Genomic DNA, 27,812 nt, shown 5'->3' on the forward strand with positions numbered 1-27,812 from the left:
AACCAACAGCGATTTATTAACTACACTAGAGATGCTGTTAAAGGAATAGCTGAACAATTAGGGGCAATCAGCTAGATGGCTTAGGAAAATAGGATAGCCTTAGACACGATATTAGCAGAAAGAGGATTTTGCGTCATGATTAAAACTCAATGTTATATCTTCATCCCAAACAGCACCGCCCCTAATAAAAGTATAACAAAAGCACTGCAAGGTCTCACTGCTCTATCCAATGAGTTAGACAGCAACTCAGGGGTAAATGACCCCTTTACAGGATGGCTAAAAAAAAAGTAGTTCAGTAAATGGAAAGGAATAATAGCCTCAATTCTTCCCTTGCAGCCATAATAGGTGTACTTATTCTTGTCGGGTGCTGTGTCATACCATGTATCCGTAAGTAGATGCAGAGGCTCATAAAAATGGCATTTACTAAAACCTCCCTTAACTATCCTCCACCTTATCCAGAGAAGCTTCTTCTTTTAGAAAGTCAAGCAAAACAACTAAGCCAAGACATGTTAAAAAAAAGTTTGAAAAGAAAGCTGTAAGGAAACACAAGGGGAGGGATTGTTAGATATGAGTTCTAAATTTCTTTTCAAAGAATATGTCAGTATGTTCAATTTTTTGCCTTCTACTTTTAAACTTAAACTTCCTCGTAAAGCAATCTTTTTCGATTATCTACTCCACCCTGATTCATTCCAATTACCTACTCCACCCTGATTCATTCCAATTACCTACTCCACCCTGACTCACCTGCTCCAATCTACGTTCCAATCACTTGCTCCACCCTAACTCATTCCAATTACCTGCTACCTGCTCTGCCCTGACCCCCGCCAAAGCACTCACCCTGTCATTCTCTTTAAATTAGCCAATCGGAATTAGTTTAGCCTGTGCATCTAACCCTAGTCAACAGGGGAATGACACAGCAGCAAGGGGCCACATGCATCAGGGATAAAGAACCCCTTCCCCTCCCTTTTCCAAGTGTACGCTCACCATTGTTCCATCTGTAAGGGCGCACCCTTCTATACAGAAGTAACTTGCCTTGCTGAGAATTAAAAAGAAAATTTTATATTCGAGTGTTATTTCTTTTGCGGCACAGAAACTTTATAACACTGAGACAGGAGGATCACCTGAGGCCAGGAGTTCAAGACCAGCCTAGGCAACATGGCAAGACTCCATCTCTACAAAAAATTAAAAAAAAAAAAATTAGCTGGGTATGGTGGTGCACACCTGTAGTCCCAGCTACCTGGGAGGCTGTGGGGAGGAAAGCTTGAGCCCAAGAGTTTGATGTTACAATGAGCTATGATTGCGCCACTGCACTCCAGCTGGGCAAAAGAACAAGACCCTATCTCTATTTAACTTGTAATGGAGTAAAACTTGTAATGCCTCCCACAACGAAAAGTGTGTCTAAAATGAACTTACAGCAAACAACAGAACTATATAATATTTATTTCAGAATCACAATTGTAAAGATTAGGCCGGGTGCGGGCTCACGCCTGTAATCCTAACACTTTGGGAAGACAAGGCGAGTGGATCACCTGAGGTCAGGAGTGCAAGATCAGCCTGGCCAACATGGTGAAATCCTATCTCTACAAAAAATACAAAAATCAGCCAGGTGTGGTGGCACCCGCCCGTAATCCCAGTCACTCAAGAGGATGAGGCAGGAGAATCACTTGTACCCTGGAGGCGGAGGTTACAGTGAGCTGAGATTGCACCACAGCACTCCAGCCTGGGTGACAAAGTGAGACTCTGTCTCAAAAAAGCCGGTAGAGGCAAATAAAGATTGGAGCAGAGATCAATGAAACAGAATAGAAAAAAAAAATTATTGAAAGCAAAAGTCAAATCTTTGAAAAGATCAAAAAAACTGACAACCCTTTAGGTGGGGGGGAGGGGGAGAGAAGGGGACAGAGAGGGAGAGGGGGACAAAGAGACAGAGAGAGAGAAAGAGAGAAGGGAGGGAGGAAGAGGAGAGACTCAAATTACTAAAATCAGATATTAAAGTTAAATTAGTAACCACCAATTCTACACAAATAAATCTCCCAACAAAGAAAAGCCCTGAATCTGATAGCTTCACTGGTGAATTCCACCAGCATTTAAATAACTAACACCAATCTTTCTCAAACTTTTCCAAAAATCTGAAGAGAAGGGAATACTACCCAACTCATTCTATGAGGCCAGCACTGCTCCTGATAACCAAAGGCAGACAAAGACACTAAAGAAACTATAGACCAATCAACATCCCCTGTGAACACCGATACTAAAATTCTCAACAAAATACTAGCAAACTGAATTCAGCAGCATATTAAAAGAATTACACATCGTGACCAAGAGGGATTTATTCCTGTAATGAAAGTATAATTCAACATATGAAAATCAAGCAATGTAAGAAAGTACATTAACAGAATGAAGGAAAAATTCATGATTATCTCAGTGTAGAAAAAGCACTGGACAGAATTCAACACCCTTTCATGATAACACTCCACACACAAGAAATAGAAGAAAACTACTTCATCATAATAAAAGCCATATATGAAAAACCTACAGCTAACATAGTCAATGATGAAAGACTGAAAGCTTTTTCTCTAAGATCAGGAACAAAGCAAGGAAATCCACTTTCACACTTCTATTCAATATAGTACTAGAATTCCTATCAATTAGTAAACAGAAATAAAAGGCAACCAAACTGGAAAGGAAGAAATAAAACTATGTTCACAGATATGATGTAGAAACTCAAAAGATTCCATAATAATCTATAAGAATAAATGAATCCAGCAAAGTAACAGAATACAAAATCAACACAGAAAAATCAGTTTCATTTTTATATACTAACAATGAACAATCTGAAAAGGTAATTAAGAAAACAATTCCATTCACAATAGCATCAAAAAGAATATCTAGGAATTAACCAAGGATGTGAAAGACTTATATAATGAAAACTATAAAACAATGCTGAAAGAAATTAAGACATAAATAAATGAAACATATCTCATGTTAATGGATTACAAGACTTAATACTGTTAAAATGTCAATACCCAAAGCAATCCACAGATTCAATGCAATCCTTATCAAAATCCCAACTTTATTTCTGCAGAAAACAGAAAAATCCGTCATAAAATTCATATGGAATCTCAAGGAACCCCAAATAGCATAACTACAAAAAAAAAAAAAAAAAACCTTGAAAATGATGAATAAATAAAACAAATATTTGTCAGGTGCTATGGCACACGCCTGTAGTCCCAGCTACTCAGGGGGCTGAGACAGGAGGATCACTTGAGCCCGGGGGGGAGTAGAGGCTAAAGTGAGCTGACATTGCGCCACTACACTCCAGCCTGGGTGACGGAGTAAGACTGTCTTAAAACAAAAATAAATAAACAAACAGAAGGAAACATTTCATTGCCAAAAAATGCTAACAGAGTGAGCACATGCTGTTGGAAAAAATGACACAGACTTGCTTGACACAGAGTTGCCACAAACCTTCAAATTGTAAAAAACTCAGTATCTGCAAATGCACTAATGTGAAGTATGCCTACACTATGAGGTGCCTGCGCTGCCTGTGAAGCAATATAATATTATGTGAAAGATGACTTCATTCAGCAGTCCCACTACTGGTTATCTACCCAGAGGAAAAGAAATTATTATATGAAAAAGACACATACACACATGCTTACAGCAGCACAATTCATAACTGCAAAAATATGGAACCAGCCTAAATGCCTATCAACCAACGAGTGGATAAAGAAAATGTGATATACCATGGAATACTACTCAGCCATAAGAAGGAATGAAATAATGGCATTTGCAGCAATCTGGATGGAGCTGGAGAGACCATTATTCTAAATGAAGCAACTCAGGAATGGAAAACCAAGCATTGTATGTTCTCATAACTGGGAGCCAAGCTATGGGGATGCAAAGACATAAGAATGATATAATGAACTTTGGGGACTTGAGAGGAAAAATGGGAGGGCAGTGAGGGACAAAAGACTACACAATGGTTACACTGTACACTGCTCAGATGACAGGTGCGTCAAAATCTCAGAAATCACCAAAACTTTTCCATGCAACCAAATGCTACCTATTCCCCCCTACTGAAAAAAAAAAAAAAAAAAGAAGAAAGAAAGAGAACGAAAGAAAGAAAAGAAAAGAAAAGAAAAAAGAAAAGAAAGAGGAAGTAGACTTGAAGCCTGGGCAATATAGCCAGACTGCATGTCTACAAAACTTTTATTTAAAAAATTAGCCAGGTGTGGCGGCACATGCCAATAGTCCCAGCTATCTGGGAAGCTGATGTGAGAGGACCACTTGAACCCAGGAGATCAAGGCTACAAGTGAGCTATGATGGTGCCACTGCACTCCAGCCTGGGTGACAGAGACAGACCCTGGCTCTTAAAAAAAAAAAAAAAAAAGTGGACTTGAATTAGTTGTAAATGTTTTATAAGTTCTAGGATAACTACTAAAAGAAACATTTTTAAACTACAGTTCATATGCTAAGACAGCAGAGAAAATGCAGTCATATAAAATTCTCAAACCAGAGAAGGCAGAAAAAGAGGATTATAAACAAAGAACAAGTGCAAAAATAGAAAAGAGTTACCAACATGGTACTAACCCAACTACATCAATAATCACTTTAAATGTGAATTATTTAAATGAGCCAATCAAAAGAGACTGTTGTAGTGAATTAAAAAAATAAAATGCCAGACAGGTTGCCTACAATAAATTTTATTTAAGTATACACACAGAAAATAACAAAAAGTAAATGAATGGGGAGAGTTATACCATGCAAACATTAACTTTTTAAAAGTGGGAATAGTTATATTAATTTCAGATAAAGCAGACTTCAGAACCAGGAAAATTATCCAGGATAAAGAGGGATATTACATAATGAAAGAGGTCAATTCTCCAAGAACACAACCCTTAGTGTGTCAAAATAGGAGAAGCAAAAATTGAGAAATACATGAATCCACTATTATAGCTGGAAACTACAACACTCCTCTACCAGTAACTGAGAGATCCAGCAAGGCAGAAAACCAGTAAAGATATAGTTCAACTGAACAGCATCATCAATCAGCTGGATCTAATTGATATCTACACAGTATTTTATCCAAGAACAGCAGAACAACATTATTTTCAAACTCACATGGAATGTTCATCAAGAAAAACATTTTGGACCATAAAACCCATCTTAACAACTTTAAAAGATTAGAATTCATACAGTGTACTATCAGACCACAATAGAATTAAATCTAAAAATCAGTAACAGAAAGACAATTAGAAAATCCCAGCATATAGGAAATTAAACATACTTGTAAGTGAAACACTGGTCAAAGAAGTATCAGGATAAGTTTTAAAATATTTTAGCCAGGCACTATGGCTCACACCTGTAATACTAGCACTTTGGGAGGCCAAGGTGGGGAGATTACCTGAGCTCAGGAGTTTGAGACCAGCCTGGCCAACATGGTGAAACCCCATCTCTACTAAAAATACAAAAATTGACCGGACATGGTGGCACAAGCCTGTAATCCCAGCACTTTGGGAGGCCGAGGCAGGCGGATCACATGAGATCAGGAGTTTGAGACCAGCCTGGCCAACATGGTGAAACCCTGTCTCTACTAAAAATACAAAAAATTCGCTGGGTATGGTGGTGGGTGGCTGTAATCCCATCTACTTGGGAGGCTGAGGCAGGAGAGTCGCTTGAACCCAGGAGGCAGAGGCTGCAGTGAGCAGATATCGTGCCAGTGCACTCCAGCCTGGGCAACAAGAGCGAAACTCTGTTTCAAAATAAATACATAAATGAAAAAAAAGAGAAAGATTTGAAACCAACAATTTAGCTTCCATCTTAGGAAATCAAAGAACAGCATTATAAACAAAAGAAATAATAAAAAATAGAACACAGAAATCAAAAAAATTACCATAGAAAAATCAATAAAATCAGCTCATTGAAAAGATCATTAAAATGGATTAAACTCTAGCCAGGCTAGCAAAAAAGGGGGGAAAGACGGAGAAAGGGGAAGAAAGAGAAAGAAAGACACAAACTACTAATATCAGAAATGAGGCCGGGCATGGTGGCTCAATGCCTGTAATCCCAGCACTTTGGGAAGCCGAGGTGGGCAGATGACCTGAGGTCAGGAATTCAAGACCAGCCTGGACAACATGGTGAAACCCCATCTCTACTAAAAATACAAAAAAAAAAAAATTAGCCAGGTGTGGTGGTGGGCGCCTGTAATCCCAGCTACTCGAGAGGCTGAGGCAGGAGAATCGCTTGAACCCAGAAGGCAGAGGTTGCAGTGAGCAGAGATTCACACCATTGCTCTCCAGCCAGGGAAACAAAGCAAAACTCTATCTCGGAAAAAAAAAAAAAAACATGAAAGAAGGGTCCTCATTATTGAACCCATGGACATTAAAAGGAAAATAAAAATTATAAACAGCTTAATGCCCACAAATTTGATAACTAAGATGAAGTGGACCAATTCCTTGAAAGACACAATCTACAAAAACTTACATAAGGAGCAATAAATGACGTGAATGGATCCATATATACTAAAGAAATGGAACCAAAAGTTAATAATCTTCAAAAATAAAAAGCATCATGCCCAGATGGGCTCTAGGGTGAATTCTACTAAACATTTGAGAATGAAATACCAATTCTCTACAATCTCTTCCAGAAAACAGAAGCAAAAGGAACACTTACTAATTCACGTGATGAAGCCAGCATTATCCTAATACCAAAACCAGAAAAATGTACTAGAAGAAAGGAAAACGACAAACATATCTCTCATGAGCATAGATGCAAAACTCCTTAACAAAATATTAGCAAACTGAATCCAACAAAGTAGGATTTATTCCAGGCATACTAGACTGATTCAACATTCAAAACTGTGTTAATATAACACATCATTAATTGGTTAAACAAGCTGAAGAAGAAATATCAATAGATACAGAAAAGAACAAAATCTTATACCCATTCATGACAAAAACTCTCAATAAACAGGAATAAGGGGAACACCCTCAACTTAATAAAGGATATCTATGAAAAACCTACAGCTAAATATCATATTTAATTATGAAAAAGTAGATGCTTTTCCCCCTAAGACTGGGAAGAAGGCAAGGATCTCCTCTTTCATCACTCCTATTCAACATCATACTCAAAGTCCTAGCTAATGCAAGAGATGAGAAAAGAAGAGGTATACAGATTGAGAAGGTAGGAATAGAACTGTTTGCGGATGACCTGACTGCCTATGTTAAAAATCCTAAAACATCAATAAAAAGAACCCTGGATCAAAGAAGCAATTATAAAGCTAGGTGCGGTGGCTAACGCTTGTAAGCCCAGAACTTTGAGAGGCCAGGGCAGGCAGATCACTTGAGCTCAGGAGTTCGAGACCAGCCTGGCCAACATGGTGAAACCCTGTCTCTACTAAAAAATACAAAAGTTAGCTGGGCATGGTGGCACACGCCTGTAGTCCCAGCTACTCGGGAGGCTGAGGCAGGAGAATCGTTTGAACCCATGATGCAGAGGTTGAAGTGGGCCGAGATCATGCCACTGCACTCCAGCCTGGGCAGCAGTGTGAGACTCCATCTCAAAAAAAAAAAAAAAAAGGCAATTACAGCAAGGTTGCAGCAAACAAGATTAATAAACAAAAGTCTGTTACTTTCCTATGCAATAGTAATAAACGTTTAGATTTTGAAAGTCAAAACATAGTACTATTTACCTTAGCACCAAAAACCTTAAGCATAAAGCTAACAAAACATGCACAGGAAGAAAACTACAAAAAACTCTGATGAGAGATATCAAAGAAAATCTAAATAAAAGGAAACATTTAAAAAGTATATTTTTATTGTGAAGATAAGGTCAAAGACCTAGGCCCAAAGAAAAAGGTTTTGCAACGGACTGTGTAGTTGCTTCAATAAAATAGGCACCAAAAATTTTGTTTTTATGTGCCCAACTCAACAAATTTTGTTTTTAATTACTTGATCTGAAGTGTACTTCAGGCAAAAATTAATTTTTATAAACTTGTTTCCATATACAATTTCAGTTGATAATTTAGGGTAACAAATATTACTACTGATTTTCAGGATAGCTTTTCTTCCTTTGAATACAGGAAAAGGTGTTTGTTGATTTGGGACATTTTATTTTTATTTATTTATTTTTGAGACGGAGTCTCGCTCTGTCGCCCAGGCTGGAGTGCAGTGGCACCATCTCGGCTCAATGAAACCTCCGCCTCCTGGGTTCAAGCAATTCTCCTGCCTCAGCCTCCTGAGTAGCTGGGACTACAGGTGCACACCACCACACCTGGCTAATTTTTGTATTTTTAGTATAGATGGGGTTTCACCATGTTGGCCAGGATGGTCTTGAACTCCTGACCTCAGGTAATCTGCCCGCCTTGGCTTCCCAAAGTGCTGGGATTACAGAAGTGAGCCACCATGCCTGGCGGGACATTTTATATATCATCTGAATTTATTCAACAATCAGCATGTGAATGCACATAAGAATTATTTCAGGCCAGGTGCGGTGGCTCACGCCTGTAATCCCACCACCTTGGGAGGCTGAGGTGGGCGGATCACGAGGTCAGGGGTTCTAGACCATCCTGGCCAACATGGTGAAACCACATCTCTACTAAAAATACAAAAATTAGCCAGACATAGTGTGTGCCTATAATCCCAGCTACTAGGGAGGCTGAGGCAGGAGAACTGCTTGAGCCCAAGAGGCGGAGGCTGCAGTCAGCTGAGATTGTACCATTGCACTACAGCCGGGATGACAGAGCAAGACTCTGTATGGGGGCGGGGAGAATTATTTGATATTTGTTGATACTTGACAGCAGATAATTTTTTAACTGCAAGACCACTAGAGGTCACCAGTGTAAAACTTTCAACTTTGATTCTGCTGGTAGTGAACTAAAAAGTTCAACTACTATTCTGCAATGTTTCTTTGTTTCTTTTTTTTTCTTTTTTTTGTTTTGAGATGGAGTGTTGCTCTGTCACCCAGGCTGGAGTGCAGTGGCACAATCTCAGCTCACTGCAACCTCTGCCTCCCGGGTTCAAGCTGTTTTCCTGCCTCAGCCTCCCGAGTTGCTGGGATTATAGGCACCCGCCACCACGCCCAGCTAATCTTTGTATTTTTAGTAGAGACGGGGTTTCACCATATTGGCTGGGCTCAAACTCCTGACCTTGTGATCTACCCACCTTGGCCTCCCAAAGTGCTGGGATAACAGGCGTGAGCCACCGCACCCGGCCCTATTTTGCGATGTTTCTTAAAAAACAGTATCTTGCTTTGACAAATAACTTCACAAAATTTGTTCTATTGCAAGAGTTTTCTTTAAAAAAATTTTTTTTAACTAAAAGCAAACACTAGATATAGGTGAGTTTTGTTGTATTTAATGATTTTAAGACATTCTTTAGCACTTACTAAAGAAACTGCAACACCAATCAGAAGCAAACATCCAAGGAATTAAAAAAAAATACTTAAATATTTTAGCTTTGGAAGCAACATACAGGCGAATTCAGGTTAGAGCAACTAATAATAAATCCATAACACCACTACTCAAAAACAGTAGGTTTTCTGTCCAGGCATGGTGCCTCATGCCTGTAATCCCAACACTCTGAGAGGCCCAGGCAGGAGGATCACCTGAAGCCAGCCAGGCGTTCAAGACCAGCCTGGACAACAAAGCAAGATCTTATCTCTACATAAAAAAGTTTAAAAATTAACCAGGCATGATGGTGTGCACCTGTAATCCCAGCTACTTGAGAGGCTGAGGTGGGAGGACCACTGGAGCCCAGGAGTTGGAGACCGAGGGAACTATGACTGCACCACTGCACTCCAGCCTGGGCAACAGAACAAGACCCCATCTCTCAAAATAGATTAAAATAACACAGTAGGTTAAGAAATGTTGGCACCCACACCTGTTAATGGTCAACTAAAATTATTCATGTGTATTCAAAGTACTTAAATATGTGGGGCTAGAGGCAAGGTTCAAATGTAAAATAATTTTAAGATTAAAGAGTCAGCAAACCATTGACATTTTACATAAAGCAAAAAATACAAAATAAAAACCATATCACCCAAGAGTTTCAAAACATAGCTAATTATGAGAATCACAAGGTAGCTTAGAATTCACACACACACACACACACACACACACACACACCTTACCCCATAATTCAGTGTGCTAAAGCAGGGCACAAAAACCTTTGTATGATCATCTAATAATAGAAACAGTCCAGTCCCCGACCTACCCAGTACCTGCTCAATTTGTCTTTTCAAAGAGAATGGATAAACAAAAAACTCGCTTGCAAGAGCTTATAAAATTTTTCATGAAAATAACGTTTTCCAATTTTATTGATAAAAGAATTCCAGGCTGGGTGCGGTGGCTCACGCCTGAAATCCTAGCACTTTCGGAGGCCAAGGTAGATGGATCACTTGCGGTCAGGAGTTCGAGACCAGCCTGGCCAACATGGTGAAACCCCATCTCTACTAAAAATACAAAAATTAGCCCAGGCATGATGGCGTGTGCCTGTAATCCCAGCTACTTGGGAGGCTGAGGCAGGGGAACTGCTTGAACCCGGGAGGCAGGGAGGTTGCAGTGAGCCAAGATTGTGCCACTGCACTCCAGCCTGGGTGAGGAGCAAGACTCTGTCTCACAAAAAAAAAAAAAAAAAAAAAAAAAGAATTCCAAGGGGAAAAAAAAAGACTAAACAGTAATTAGGATGTCCAAAAGCAAATAAAACTTATCTCTTCTACTTATAATAGATCGTAAAATAAGGTTTAATGAATTATAAAAAATACCACCACCATCCTCAAAGATCTCAATGACATTTTACATGGCAATAGGTGGTTTAAAGCATAATAGAGATACTCAATTTTTATTTATTTTTAGACAGAGTCTCACTCTGTTGCCTAAGCTGGAGCACAGTGGCGCAATCTCAGCTTACTGCAACCTCCGCATCCCGGGTTCAAGCAATTCTCCTGCCTCAGCCTCCCAAGTAGCTGGGACTACAGGCACACACCACTACTCCCGGCTAATTTTTTTGTATTTTTAGTAGAAACAGGGTTTCATCATGTTGGCAAGGCTGGTGCCGAACTCTTGACCTCAAGTGATCTGCCCGTCTCGGCCTCCCAAAGTGGTGGGATTACAGGCGTCAGCCACTGTCTCTGGCCAATAGATAATTTTTAACTGGTAACTGTATTCCAATAATTTCACATTCACGTGGTATTTGCAAGCATTAAGCCACAGATAAGCCCCTTTTCCATAAAAAGAGGAAGTTTACCCCCTTGAGGTAGGAAACTATGAGCTATTTTAATGGTACTTTATTTTTTTACTTTTTTAAATTTTAGATACAGTCTCGTTATGTTGCCCAGATGGAGTGCAGTGGTGCCGATCATAGTATCTGTTGGGTACTGTGCTTATTGCCTGGGTGATGAGATCATTGGGACCCCAAGCCTCAGCATCACACAATTTACCCATGTAATAATAAACCTACACATGTACCCTTTAATCTATAATAGTTAAAACTTAAAAACTAAAAATAAATTAGAAAAATGCTACCAAAATGCTCCATAAAATTAGAAATTTTTTGTCTTTTGTTCACTGATATATTCTTACTATCCAGAACACTGTCTGGCATATGTAAAGACTCAATAAATATTTGGCAAATTTTTGTTGCTGAATAAATGAAGTCATAAAGTTCTTGGTTTTCTCAACTGTAAAATATGGAAATGACCATATGTGTGCAATCTCTTATAATACCTCAAACTTGGAAGAACTTACTTCATCTACAAAAAATGAAATTACCTTAACATAAGGCAGGCCGGGTGCAGTGGCTCACGCCTGTTATCCCAGCACTTTGGGAGGCTGAGGTGGGAGGATTGCCTGAGGTCAGGAGTTCAAGACCAGTCTGGCCAAAATGGTGAAACCCCGTCTCTACTAAAAATACAAAAAAATTAGCCGCGTGTGGTGGCGTATGCCTGTAATCCCAGCTACTCCGGAGGCTGAGACGGGGGAATCGCTTGAACCAGGGAGGTGGAGGTTGCAGTGAGCCGAGATCGTGCCACTGCACTCTAGCCTAGGCGACAGAGCGAGACTCCGTCTCAAAAAAAATAAATAAAATAAGGCAAAGATGTTTTTTTCATGTGTAAAGGGAGAATTCACTTTGATCAAATAAATGTGATTCCTCAGATTTTATTAATCTACTCTACACTAATTCAGTATATTAATGATCAAAATGAAAGAAATATTTAAGAGAGTTAAGAAAGTAAAGATGAATAAGCTGAAAGAATCCTAAATTTAAAAGCCAGGTATTTATACTCATATTTATTACTATAGTACTAAATTCAATAAATGTAGTTATTAAACCTAGAATGTAAAATTTCCAAGAGAAAAAACCTAAACACAGTCTCTATAATACATATCTAACTAACCTTTAAAAAGTAAATGAAGAAAATAATAATATTCTTTGAAAATTCCCTTTAACAGCTCATGTAGACATTACTTATCAATTAAGTTTCTGCAAAATACAGTGTCTGAGAGGCAGGTACTAGGCTGCGTCTAGGGAGGGAAGGAGAGTGGGGATGGTGGCAGCAACAACAACAAAAAGGATCTCTGATTTGGCCCACAGACACTGATATTGCAAGATATCTTGGATAGCTCTGTGAAATTCCATGGCATCTTCCCCGCCCCCCCCAACTCCCCCCACACACAAAGGCCTATAAAAAGGTTTAAATGTATTTCTTTTCATGAAAAAGTCTTGATAATTAAAACGTGCTATGAAGGAAAAATGAAGCAGGCAAAGAAAGAAAAGGATGAAGAATTCTTAAAAAAAAAAAAAAAAAAAAACAGAAAAGAATTAAAACTACACTGTTGCGTGAACCCAAGAGGCAGAGACTGCAGTGAGCTGAGATCATGCCACTGCACTCCAGCCTGGGCAACAGAGCGAGACTCCATCTCAAAAAAACTTTGCTGTTAGTTAAGCCACCTAATTTTGAGAAGGATGGCTTTTAAATATCTAGGAAAAAAATTATTCACATTACTTAGTACTAGCTCATTAAAACCACTCATAAGGATAGCAACTATAGCACTTTGGGAGGCTGAGGTGCGCGGATCACGAGGTCAAGAGATCGAGAACATCCTGGCCAACAGGATGAAACCTCGTATCCACCAAAAATACAAAAATTAGCTGGGCGTGGTGGCAGGCACCTGTAGTCCCAGCTACTCAGGAGGCTGAGGCAGGAGAATCACTTGAAATGGGGAGGCGGAGGTTGCAGTGAGCCAAGATTGCACCACTGCACTCCACTCCGGCCTGGCGACAAAGCAAGACTCCGTCTCAGAAAAATTAAATAAAAAATAAAAAGTATGGCAACTATAGAGTACACTGCTCCCACAATTTTGACATTCAGAACTCTAACAGCTTAATTTGTTATACCCCTTTAGAAGTAATACATACTTAATGATTTGAATAGATGAGGATTAGGCATTTAGAAATTCCTAGGATCTTTCTTTTTATGAAGTATCCTAAGCTTTAAAAAAGTTAGATGTAATTGCGGAATACTTTTTTTTAATAACAAAAATATTTTATCTTGGCCGGACGCGGTGGTTCACACCTGTAATCCCAGCACTTTGGGAGGCCGAGGTAGGCGGATCACCTGAGGTCAGGAGTTCAAGACCAGCCTGGCCAATATGACGAAACCCCATTTCTACTAAAAATACAAAAAATTACAGCCGGGTGCCTGTAATCCCAACTACTCGGGAGGCTGAGGTAGGAGAATCGCTTGAACCTAGGAGGCAGAGGTTGCAGTGAGCCACGATGGCGCCACTGCACTCCAGCCTGGGCAACAAGAGCAAAACTCCGCCAAAAAAAAAAAAAATAGGCCAGGCGCGGTGGCTCACACCTGTAATCCCAGCACTTTTGGGGGCCGAGGCAGGTGGATGACCTGAGGTCGGGAGTTCGAGACCAACCTGGCCAACATCATGAAACCCTGTCTCTACTAAAAATACAAGAAGTAGCCGGGCATGGTGGCGCAGGCCTGTAGTTCCAGCTACTTGGGAGGCTGAGGCAGGAGAACCACTTCAATCTGGTGGGCAGAGGTTGCAGTGAGCCAAGATCACGCATTGTACTCCAGCCTGGGCAACGAGAGCGAAACTCCATCTCAAAAAAAAAATTGATCTTTGGTAGTCTAAATAGTTTCATAAACAGCTCTTATATGGGAAAATATACCATTAAGAAGAAACTTTAAGATCTTCACATAAATATGTATAAATGATGATCCATGTTTGACTTATGTTTATAGTTTTATCATAAGAAATATATCTTTTGCTAACGTTTACACTTACATCTTTTGCTAATGTTTGCACACGTATCTTTTGCTAATATCTTAGGCTCACATTAATATCCTTTTCCATTTTTTTCTGTCCAAAAACTACCTGTTCAGAACAAGACCTAGCTCAACATCTATTTTTATTAAGTCTCCCACACACCCCCCTCAGCTCTCTTTTCATTCTCAATCATAAGCACTTGTGTGCATGCGCTTTCTCTCTCTCTCTCAGGAATTTTCAGCCTTAACAACAAGATGGGAAACCTAGGGAAGGAGAGAATGATCTTTCTATTAAAGAGAAATGATCTATTAAAAAAAGAATGAGAATGATCTTTCTATGAAAGGAGTGAAGGTATAAAAGTTCCCTCTTCATTTACCTTCCATTTGGAAAACATGTATAAGGCTTCACTGCATGGATGCGTGTGAGGGACAGGTATGCTTCTAAAACGCTGAGAACAACCAAAGCTGATCCAAAGGGAAAAAGAAAAAAACACTGGCCTCCTGAAGTGTTCTAAGATTGAAAGAAAATTAAGAGAAATACGTATTTTTATTTACATTATCTAGCTCGGTCAACCGTTTAGAAAACATAGAAAGGGACAGTCCACGTTTTACTTAGAAATGTGTGCTTGGCTGAAATGCCTTCAAGAACTCAAGCATTTCTCAAGAATGTGATTATTACAGTAGTAGCTAGATAGTAGCCAGAAAGGACATATTTGCAAAAATAAGACAAGTACCTAACCTAAAAGGTAATAAACCTTTTAGCTACTAACACTATTCCTATATTTCTTTTACTTTCCATACTATGCAGAAAAAAAGTTCCTTGAAAACACAGGCCACATCATTATATCCTACTATAGTGCTACCCTAGCATCATGCAAATTACATTTTCCATCCTGCATAATGCAGGTGCCAGCTAATACTTATTGAGTAAGTTAATGTTTCCCCAAGTCTTGGAAATAAATAGAAAAAAGTACAATTCATTTTGGCTCACACCTACTTTAGTGTAATGTAGTGCCACTCTTAAACAGAAGATATCAACTATTTTTTTCAGTAATGAAACTGTTAATTAAAGGAAGGAAAGAAAAATCAATGGTGAATTTCATCTCTCACACATACTACATATTTAATTTACTCTTTATAGTCTTTCTCAAATCCACAAAGCAAAAAGTTCATTTTTTTATATTTTGGTATCTCCATTAATTTCACTGTATGGAAGGATAATCAAAAAAAATACTCAAGCTCTAATTACCAACAAAATTTTGTTTCTTAATTTCAGTGTTTGCATAAACTTACCCTCTTTATGGTACAAGAAGGCATACAGTCCTTTAAACACACTTACTAGTACAGGCTGTACACTGTGATAGACTCTGAGGATATAAAGAACAGTAAAACTCCGAAGAAAGGGTAAGAGTAATGTAGAGGCATGGCAGCCGGAAAAAGAAAATATAAAATACAATTTAAGGGCCAGGCGCGGTGGCTCACGCCTGTAATCCCAGCACTTTGGGAGGCCGAGGCAGGCGGATCACAGGGTCAGGAGATCGAGACTATCCTGGCTAACATGGTGAAACCCCATCTCTACTAAAAATACAAAAAATTAGCTGGGCGTGGTGGCAGGTGCCTGTAGTCCCAGCTACTCAGGAGGCTGAGGCAGGAGAATGGCGTGAACCCAGGAGGCAGAGCTTGCAGTGAGCTGAGATCGCACCACTGCACTTCAGCCTGGGTGACACAGCGAGACTCCATCTCAAAAAAATAAAAAATAAAAAAAAACATAAAATAAAATTTAAGCTGAGGCTAGAGAAATACGTCAGAACCAGGCCATGTAGGACCTTGAGGTTCATATGAGAAATTTGGAGGAGCCATGGTAGCTTAAAAAGTAAAACAATAAAATAATCAATATTTGCATTCCAGAAAGATTATTCTGACTATTCACTGTGATTCTGCCCACAATATTTTCTTACATTCAATCAGTTGAATATAATTTTTTTTTTTTTTTTGAGACAGACTCTCCTTCTGTTGCCCAGGCTGGAGTGCAGTGGCACGCGGTCTTGGTACTGCAACCTCTGCCTCCCGGGTTCAAGCAATTCTCCTGCCTCAGCCTCCCAAGTAGCTGGGATTACAGGTGTGTGCCACCATGCCCAGCTAATTTTTGTATTTTTAGTAGAGACGGGGTTTCACCATGTTGGTCAGGCTGGTCTTGAACTCCTGACCTTGTGAATCGCCCGCCTAGGCCTCCCAACGTGCTGGGACTACAGGCGTAAGCCACCGCGCCCAGCTGTTTTTCTCACTTCTTGCAGTGCTTTCTTCCGAATGTCTTGTATATTAAAGCAAGTTTTACATTCCTTCACTGGACTGTGAGCCCTGAACAGAAGCCAAGTCTTCCATTATTCCAAACATTCAATAAATGTTTATTATACTGAACAAGACTAACACTGATTTGACATATTAAAAAACAATGTCCAAGATGCTCAGCTAGGTCCTGTGACACGAGCAGCACTTTGGCCTCATAAGCAAATCCTAAAAGGTATTATCAACCAAACTCTGACCCTTATAACTCAAACTAAAAGTTAATAAACAAAAAGCTGTTCCAGGTATTAACTTTTCTAAGCTTATCTCTTTATGCCCCTTTCTGCTAGCACCACAACCTATTTTTATTTGTTATTTACCTTTCTTAATTTTACCAAATATATTTACTCAACGAACATATACAATACAAAGTAGAAATCTGCTGAGCCCAACTACAACAAAATTAAAGCATATCAATGAATGGAGATGAAACAGCAAAACTTGGCTGGAATGCAAATTTATTCCTTAAAATCTGAACATTTAAAAAGAGAAAGAGAATAATTAATAAAGAAAATGAAGTCATGGTACAATTATAAAGCAGGTCCTCTCACTTTTCTCTGACAAAGTTTTGAATGACTCATCTACTGTCCTAACAGGCTATTTTCAAGGTTCTCTCCATTCTACCATTATCCTACATTTTCAAGCTTATTTTTCATCATTCCTCTGTACTCTACCACAAGTGAAACATGCAACATTCCTCAAAAAAGACCTTGCACTTTACAGCCATCCAACTTTTGTTCACACTATTTATACCACAGGAAGTGAATATTCCAGCTCTATAATCTCCACTTCCAATAATGAATTATAATTATTTTACAAATTAGGCAACTAAGCCACCCCCTCTGGAGGTAAAGTGTCTTGCTCACGGACACTGTCTTGGCTAGTAAGATAGAAGAATCAGGACAGTAGATCTCAAGTCTACTGGCTTCCCAGGGTCCAATGCCTTCACTACCCCCAGGTAGATTCTTAACCTTCAAAAATAAAAAGACTCATATGAAAAGGAATTTGAATCATCCACAGAAAGTAGTCTGGTCAAGTTCAAGATAAAGAGAGGGGTCAGTTACCTTATTCTTTGGCCCACTAAGCAATCACTTAAAGCCCCCTGTTCTAGTAACCTGCCCAGCCTGGACCCTGCCACAAACAGATTCTGACTACCTTCTTCACCGTGAACTTCCTCTATCTTCACAGCAATGGCACCCATACCTGGAAGAGATGGCTTGCTGTTATATACCTAGGCCTGACTTCAAAAGCCTTCCTCTTCATGGCAGCCCAATGATATAGTGACTATTTCTCCAAAGGTAGTAGATTGGGAGGTAGAGAGACAGCAGCAACAAAACAGTCATTTAAACACAGGATTTTTATTTATTTATTTATTTTGAGATGGAGTCTGGCTCTGTCGCCCAGGCTGGAGTGCAGTGGCGCAATCTCGACTCACTGCAAGCTCCACCTCCCAGATTCACGCCATTCTCCTGCCTCAGCCTCCCGAGTAGCTGGGACTACAGGTGCCCGCCACCTCGCCTGGCTAATTTTTTTGTATTTTTAGAGATGGGGTTTCACTGTGTTAGGCAGGATGGTCTCTATCTCCTGACCTCGTGATCCACCCGCCTCAGCCTCCCAAAGTGCTGGGATTACAGGCGTGAGCCACCGCGCCCGGACAAAACACAGGATTTATAGCCAGATGGTAGGAGATTCCAATGCATAATTCCAACCCTAACACATACTAACTCATGTGACCCTGGGCAAATTAATTACCTCAGTTTCCATATCTATGAAATGGGATGATTAATACGAATTGTCTGTCATCAGTTATTGAAAGACTCATAATGGTGACAATGAAGACTAAATCAAAAAAATGGAAGGCTCAGATACTTTAAGAGCATGTGTGTCATTTCAATTCAGAAATGTGGAATGGGACAGAACAAGAGGCTATAAACTCAGGAAAGAGGGACTCCTATACACATTTCCTGAAAAAATCCCTGGGCCTAATGACTCAAGGAGTTAAAGAGAAGTAACAGTAAACCAGAGTGGCAAGAGTGTTCTAGCAGTCTTCTGAGGGCACTATGACTTTTTTTTTTTTTTTTTGAGATGGAGTCTCACTCTGTTACCCAGGCTGGAGTACAGTGGCGCAATCTCGGCTCACTGCAAGCTCTGCCTCTCGGGTTCATGCCATTCTCCTGCCTCAGCCTCCCAAGTAGCTGGGACTATAGGTGCCCGCCACCAGCACGCCCGGCTAATTTTTTTTTGCATTTTTAGTAGAGACGGGGTTTCACCGTATTAGCCAGGATGGTCTCGATCTCCTGATCTCATGATCCGCCCGCCTCAGACTCCCAAAATGCTGTGATTACAGGCCTGAGCCACCGCGCCCGGCCAAAGGGCACTATGACTTTTAAGAGATGGCATATACTTGATATGCAAAAGGGGAGACAGGTTCCTTAACTTATAATGAAGACCACAGAATTTAGGGTGTATATGAGTGCCAAAAAATGTGACCATGACTTGTCTCCCTAAAGCTGACACAGCACAGATTTCATCTGTTAAAATACAGTTGGCCCTCACTATCTGTGAGGGAGCGGTTTCAGGACCCTCCTAGGATACCAAAACGCAGAGATGCTCAAGCCCTTTATATAAAATGGTGTAGTATTTGCATATAACCTATGCATATCCTCCCATATACTTTAAATTATCTCTTGATTACTTTAAATACCTAATACAATGTAGGTGCATGTAAATAGTTGTTATACTATACTGTTTAGGGAATAATGACAAAGAAAAAAGTCTGTACATGTACAGTACAGATGCAACAGTCCTTTCTTTTCCTTGAATATTTATGATTCACAGCTGGTTGAACTCAAGGATGTGGAACCCACAGATACAGAGGGGCAGCTGTACCAGAAAAGGAAGGAATTAAGACATAGCATTAACATCATCACAGCTTACTCTTGACTAATATGAGAAAGAGAAGATACAGTCTAATCATTAGCTGCTTCAGAAACAGGCCAGCAGTATTTCTAGGTTTTATTTTCAGCTTGGTTTTGACCAGGTATGATCATACCATTTGGTTTGAAGTTCCTACTATTAAGAGGTCATGTGGAGTAGGGCAAGGTATGAGGTAACCTATTTCTCCTCCATTAGATTTGAAGTTACCTGAATAAAAGAACTTATGTTCAACTCTGTATCACACACAGTTCCTTCAACCTATGAGAAACACAAATTTGTTGAAATAATATGAGTACTAGTATTCATTCTTTCATTCTGGGGTACAATCATACATAGGGCAATACAATCCCTACCCTCACAGAGATTACAGCCTACTGTTAAAGATAAAGTAAACAGGACAGGCATCTGTAATGCAGGTTAATAAATATTATAATAATGGAAGTTCATCACATAGGAGGAATACCTCATTTACACTTGCAGGCTCAAAAATGTTTTCCCAGAGGAAATGATAGCTAAGCTTTGACCTGAAGAGAACTCAGATCAAATGGGAGAGGAAGTGTTCCAAGTAGAGGAAACAGTATGTGTGAAGGGCTGGAGAAGATACACTAACTTTACCAGAGTTTAGGGAAATAAAGAATGGCTGGAACTTTATTTTGAGTGTGTGTTTGGGGGTGAGGGTGAGAGGAAGAGGGTAGAGGAGAGGAGGAAGAAGAGACGGAACATAAAACCGAAAGGTTAGCAGAAGCCATATTATAAAAGACCTTATCAGAAAATGTCATTAAAGGTTGGGAGCAGTGGTTTACCTGTAATCCCAGTACTTTGGGAGGCATGCTTATGGCCAGGAGTCCAAGACCAGCCTAGTCAACATAGCAAGACCCCTTTCTCTATTCTTTAAAAAAAAAAAATAAAGTAAAAACAAATAAATAAAACATCATTAAAAAGTTTTATTTGAATATATCAGTCCATATGACTACTAAAAATGTTTTTGAAAATTCTTTTTGGACATTCTCAAACACAACAGTAGAGATAATAGTATATGGAAAACTCAACAACAACAACAACACAAAAAAAGCAATTTTAAAAAGGCAAAGGGGCCGGGTGCAGTGGCTCATGCCTGTAATCCCAGCACTTTCGGAGGCTGAGGCAGGCGGATCACCTGAGGCTCAGGAGTTCAAGAACAGCCTGGCCAACGTGGCAAAACCCCATCTCTACTAAAAATACAAAAATTAGCTGGGCATGGTGGCGGGCGCCTATAATCCCAGCTACTCGGGAGACCTGAGAATCACTTGAATCCAGGAGGCAGAGGTTGCAGTGAACCAAGATTGTGCCAACTGCACTCCAGCCTGGAGACAGAGCAAGACTCTGCCTCAAAAAAAAAAGAAAAGGAAAGAAAAGAAAAAGAAGTAAGTGTCTTGCTGTTGCCCAGGCTGGTCTCAAACTCCTAGGATCAACTGATCCACCAGCCTCAGCCTCCAAAAGTTCTGGGATTACAAGAGTGAGCGCCACAGTGCCCGGCCCCTGTCTCTTTAAAAAAAAAAAAAAAAAAAAGGTGGGGTCAGGGGAAGCTAACGAAATATGAAATACCTTTTCAAGAGTATAAAGACTAAATAAAACTGCTACTGGTGCTCAGCTCAATTCATCGTATTTTTATATGCGTCTATATTCCCCCATTAAAGAGTGAGTAAACTGGCCAGGTACAGTGGCTCACACCAGTAATCCCAGCACTTTGGGAGGCCAAGGCGGTAAGATTGTTTGAGCCCAAAAGTTCGGGAGCAGTCTGGGCAACAGCCAGACCCTTATTTCTAAAAACAAACAAACAAACAAAATAGTGGGGAGGACAGGGTCTTACTATGTTGCCTAGGCTGGTCTCAAACTACTGGGCTCAAGTGATCCTCCCAACTTTAGCCTTCTGAGTAGCTAGGACATAGGTGGGTGTGCCATTGTTCCCAGCTAGATATTTCACTAATCATAATTTATAATCTTAGTAAGACATCATTTGTCAACATAATCATTCTTCTACTTCAAGACCAGCCTGGGCAACATAGTGGGACCCCAACTCTACAAAAAATAAACTAGCCAGGTAGGCTGGCATGTGCCTGTAGTCCCAGCTATTATACTTGGCAGGTTGATGCAGGAGCCTGGGAGGTTGAGGTTGCAGTGAGCTATGATCCCACCACTCCCTTACAGCCTGGGTGACAAAGTGAGACACTGTCTCAAAAAAAAAAAAACCCACAAACTGAGTAAACTACAGGTAGTGCCTGACTTCAGTAAGTACTGGATTTACCAAGCAGCTCTTAGTAGGGAGAACATGACTATTTCATTATGAATACCTATATCACACTAAAGAGCAATTGGCAAAAATGTGAACATACAAAACAAATAAATTAGGAATTTTCTTCCTAAGATTCACTATAGACTATTTGCAGTTAAACACATTCAAATGACTTAAATATAACATGAGAAATGGAGTGAATCTTTGAAGACTGAAATTGTCAGAACTTCCTTGCAGTAGCCTATGGCATCAGATGCTTTATTCAAAAGAAATTTATTATTATTATAATTTAAAATATTCTTTTTTTACATACTCCTTTGCTGCCTATACACATGTAAAATATGACTAACGCATTCATTGTAATTTTCATATACTTCTATTTTTTGAGACACAGTCTCACTCTTGTCGCCCAGGCTGGAGTGCAATAGTGCGATCTCGGCTCACTGCAACCTCGGCCTCGCAGGTTCAAGCCATTCTCCTGCCTTAGCCTCCCGAGTAGCTTGGATTACAGGCACCCGCCACCACACCCAGCTAATTTTTGTATTTTTAGTAGAGATGGGGTTTCTTTTTTTTTTTAAGATGGAATTTCACTCTTGTTGCCCAGGCTGGAGTACAATGGCGCACAATCTCGGCTCACGGCAAGCTCCACCTCTCGGGATCAAGCGATTCTCCTGCCTCAGCCTCCCAAGTAGCTGGGAATACAGGCATGTGCCACCACACCCAGCTAATTTTGTATTTTTAGTAGAGATGGGGTTTCCCATGTTGGTCAGACTGGTCTTGAACTCCTGACCTCAGGTGATCCGCCCGCCTTGGCCTCCCAAAGTGCTGGGATTACAGGTATGAGCCACCAGGCCTGGCGAGACGGGGTTTCAATATGTTGGCCAGGATGGTCTTGAACTCCTGACTTCAGGTGATTTGCCTGCCTCAGCCTCCCAAAGTTCTAGGATTACAGGCATGAACCACGGCCACCCAGCCCAATTTTCATATACTTTAGATATCTTCAGGTGGTCTAACATCAATTTCTTTAAAATCGTTTAGAACTCTGGAGATAGAGACTGTCAACTTGAGTTATACACAGACTTTTTAAAAAGGTGAAATGTTCCTGTAGTTTCTAATATTACATAAATTATTTCTCCTTTAAGGTTATTTAAATCTATCCAAACATAAACCTAGAAATAAACTGTATGCATAGGAATCTTATATAAACACAAAACCAAATAAACTAAAAACATAAAACCAAATAAACTAAAAACTAAATATAAAACAATATAAACACAAAACCAAATAAACTAAAAACTAAATATAAAACTTCCAAACAAATTTAAATTTAACAAGTTACACTTTAAAAAAAACAGGTGATGTGGTTTTGCTGAATTTAAATCTCTGCTCACAACATGAAAATGTACCAACTGCACCACAAGATATCTTTTAAGTTTGGAACGATTGGACTACTGAGTGCCTCATAATAAGACATGCACTTTTTCTTCGTTTCAATTATGAAACATTAATGCCACATATTACAAAATAATTTGGTCATTTAACTCAAAGCCATCTTATTAAGAACACCTCTATTCTTTTCCTTAATATTAGTCCCCAACAACCAAAACAGTATTTACTTGGCATCACTAAAAACACAAACACAAATGCAAATTTTGACCCCAGGGTCAAGTGACAGTTATGAGTCAAATGATCTAGAATATGTTTAAGATAATCTACTACTAAAACTAAAATACTAAATGTTTAAATGCCAGAGCACTTTCAGATCTCACTTGAAAATACCGTGTTCATTGTATGATCCTGCCAGCAAATAAATAATGAAGTTTCCATTACCTGATAACCCACAGTCATCAGGAAAACGTTTCCAAAGCTAACTGTGAATCATCTTCCACGAAAGTTAAAAATAAATCAGATTCATCTGTCCAAAATGACATAACTCCAAAAGTTAACTTTACAATTCTTGTTGTTACTGAAGCATCTGCATATTGTTTAACAAAGTTCCTGGGAGCAGCAAGATGGCTATAAAGGCCACAAAAGAAAAACAAAACAAAAGAACTCCCTTCTTATAAATTATTATAAAGGACACTAGCCTGGGAGTTTAGAGACTTACATTCTAATCCTTCCTTGTCACTAATAGCTTCATAACCCTCTCTCTTGTTCTTAGCTTCCTCATTTGTCAAATGAGAGGAATGAATTAGCTGCCTTTTGAATATCTGCTAGCTATAAATTTCAATCCTTCTGATTAGGATTTCAGGACTCTATGATGATATTTCTAGTACTAAAATGGTTAACTCATAATTTACACAAATTAAAACCAAAACAGCTCAGTTTTTCCAAAACACCTTAGGAAGAGTTGTCCATCTTATTATCAGTAAAAATATACCACTACTTGAGAATACTGTATTTTACAGCTTTCTCATGAGAAGAACTAATTCATTAAAAAAGAAAAGTATGACAATTTTTTAAAAAAAAAGTAAATTTTAATTAGAAAAACTCACACGAGGCTACATGTAGCAGACACTGATGTGCTGCCCCATATCCCCTTTCAGGAATGAAGGATTTATTGTCCAGCTGCTGAGAATGCTGCTGGAAAACAGCCCTCGGCTGTCAATCCTCTTTAGAAATTACCTCCACTAAATTCAGTTGTCCTCCAAAGTGGCCTCCATCCAATGACTGATCAAACCTCTAGCCCTTACGCCCAACTTAGGACAATTCTGAGGGCTATCCCAGCTGCAGAGTTCCACATCGGGTTCAAGTGAGCTTTTTGTTGCAGCCTGTTTATCCCTCAGTTTATTTTCCATTCCTTTCACAGACACTGATTCTGAAATATCTCCCATAACAAACTTCACGCATGCTAACTGCTGCCTCAGCTCCCCCAGGGAGCTCAATTTTAAGCCACTGGTGACAGGAATAATGTAAGAAAACAGGCTCTAAAATAAAGTACTGGAGTTGGGTCACCGACCACCTAGTCACCCAGCTGACAATGAGAACCCCATCACTGGTGATGACTAGAAAGGAGCCACTAGCACAAAGTGGCACTGCAAATGTTAAAACTTCCACTGGTGGTAAATTGGGTAGTTTTCCAGTAGAAGGGAATGTAGTAGCTGGCAAACCTTTTCGATAAAGGGTCACACAGTAAATATAATTACTTGGGCTTTGCATCATTTCATAGTCTTTTTTGTTGTTACTGTTTTACGACTCTTTAATAATGGGCCACCACAAAAAAAGGCAGGTCAAGAACTGGGTTTGGCCTGTAAGCCATACTTTGACAACCTCTGCATTAGAAGGTGCAATGTAGGCTAGGTGCACTGGCTCATGCCTGTAATCCTAGCACTTTGGGAGGCCAAGGCGGGTGGATCACGAGGTCAGGAGATCAAGACCATCCTGGCCAACATGGTGAAACCCCATCTCTACTAAAAATACAAAAATTAGCTGGGTGTGGTGGTGTGCACCTGTAGTCCCAGCTACTTGGGAGGCTGAGGCAGGAGAATTGCTTGAACCCAGGAGATGGAGAATGCAGTGAGCCGAGATCGCGCCACTGCACTCAGGGCTGGGTGACAGAGCGAGACTCCATCTCAAAAAAAAAAAGTGTAATGTATCAGGTATTTGAGAAATATGAGGAAAAGAACAATTATAAGGACCATGAAATTGGATTGTTGTTGTTGTTAAAAGGCAACTGACCCTTTGGAAAACTATTAACAAGAGGCGAAAGTAATAGACAATAAAAAAAAAACTAAATGTGAAAGCCAGAAGGTTCTTTGGTAGCATAAAAAGACACTCATTTCAAACAGCAGGATGCCACAAAAGGCTAAGGAACAGGATCAGGACCTAATCGTAACAGCAGCAGGGCTCAAAAGAAAGTTAAATTAAATTAAGGCCTGCATGGAAAAAGGAAATAACAGGGACCCTGAAAAATGGGAGGGGGACATGAGCAGATTAACTTAAAAATCTTCAATCCCCAGTGTATTGTATGTAGGCTGCCCCTCCCAGGGACAGCCAATTCTTAGAGACAGCAAGGCCTCAGCAAGGAACCTGCCTTTAATATACAAATGAATTAATCCAGAGCCATACCTCCTCTGTCTGGCCCCTACACCCCAGTAGGCAATATTCCTCTGCCTTAATCATCCTAGGCCAGGTAGCACACAACTAGGAACCAACCCTATAGATTAGAGCCCGCCAAAGTTATTCAAACTAGCCAACCCTAAACTGCAAAGCATCTGTTGTTTTTCCCATGGAAACCCTAATAAAGGCTCTGGCTTAAACCTTCCCCTCCTTCCTGTCTTCAGCCTCCTGACCACCCTGGAGGGCCCTGCATGGCATGTTGTGCCTCCTGTCTATAAAACCTGTGTGTATAACAAACTTTGTTTTCTTGAACTTCTTCGATGTCTCCTCTTATGGTCTCACCTGACTAGAATACAAACACCCAAGATCCCTTGAACCCTCTAAGCTCAGAGTAGGAACCTGTGCATCCTTATTATAAGGGTTGCTATTACGAGCCTCCTTGACTTCCAATGACACAGGGAAGGTAATGTCAGCAAAAAAGGCAGAGTGGAGACCTCTGAAATTCTCTCCTTCATAAAAGCAACAAAAACATGGCAAAGTTGTAAAAATCAACTTTTTCAAAACTGTAGAAATAAACCAAAGGATTGTGGCAATCCGGGGAGTGTCCATTAAACAAATATGGCTGAATCTTGGTAGGAGCTACAAATTTTATGGCATTTTAACTTGCTACTCCCATTTCACTCCTTCCCATTTCCACAGTATCCATGAAATCCAATAGCCCACAGTCACTGTAAAAATCAGCAGCCACTGGAGGGGGCAGAACAGCGTTGGAGCCCCTTCAAAGTCCCATCCCTAAACAACTGTCATCTGATATATCTGGTGGTTCTGTGGAAGACTACTAGCAAAGCCATCTTTATTTGACCTGTAATCAAGCTCATCCAGCATAAACAGGTGTCTCCATGGGCACTTTTGGTCAAAAACAGTCAGAAACAACTGTCTAATATTGTGGCTGCCTGAGGTATAAGATAATATTTGAGGCAAACAAGAAGCTAACTAAAAAGCTTAAAAAGAAAAGCTGGGAAATGAGATGTATGCAAGGGACTTTGAAAAACTCTGACATATTCCTGAGAACCTAGAAGGCCATACTCATGTAGCACTGTGCACATGCTCAGAAAAGACCAGAGGAGGACCTAAACTCTCACCTCTGGCTAACATTAAGGCTTTGCACAGGCAGGAAGAGCTCAAGCAGAGTTGTAAATTCCTGGCTGAATGTTGAAGGCATGCCCCAACACACACATAGAGCCCCCTGGCAAAGACCAGAGGACTTATATGTTTTAGGCATCCAAGGAAATCTCTGCTCATTCAATAGCTTCTCTGCCCATTCACTCAACCACTAAGCTAACTGTGCAGAGACTTCAGTAACCACAGACAATAAAAAATATAGACTTCACAAAACAAACAACAAATAACCCTGGGGAGGTGGGTGAATCTGATTTCCAGAGTTTCCACATTATATTAAATGTCTATAGTTTTTTAGTCAGACACAGTGGCACATGCCTGTAGTCTTGACTACTCAGGAGGCTGAGGCAAGAGGATCTCAAGCCCAGTAGTTCAAATCCAGCCTGGGCAACACAGCAAGACCCAGTACCTAAAAAATAAAAGTTTTCAACAAAAAAATAACTAGGCATGCAGAAAAACAAGTAGGACCTATACACAGAGGAAAAGCAGTCAATATAAACTATTCCTAAGAAAGCCCAGACACTGAACTTTTTAGAATTTTTTTATTTAGAGACAGGGTCTCACTCTGTTGCCCAGGCTGGGTGCCACAGCTCACTGTAGCCTCGCCCTCCTAGGCTCAACCAATTCTCCCACATCAGCCTCCTGAGGTGCTGGGACTACAGGTGCATGTGCCACCATGCCCGGCTAATTTTTTTATTTTTTGTGGAGATGGGGGGTCTCACTATGTTGCTCAGGTTA

At 40.0% G+C, this 27,812-nt stretch overlaps 1 protein-coding gene across 4 annotated transcripts in view; it reads right to left on the reverse strand.

Annotated features, from left to right (window-relative positions):
- The window catches only part of STRN3 (striatin 3), a 130,352-nt gene that overhangs the window by 77,522 nt on the left and 25,018 nt on the right, over nucleotides 1-27,812 (reverse strand). The window lies entirely within an intron of this gene.

Source organism: Pan paniscus, chromosome 15, assembly GCF_029289425.2.
Source record: "Pan paniscus chromosome 15, NHGRI_mPanPan1-v2.0_pri, whole genome shotgun sequence".
NCBI classification, from domain to species: domain Eukaryota; kingdom Metazoa; phylum Chordata; class Mammalia; order Primates; family Hominidae; genus Pan; species Pan paniscus.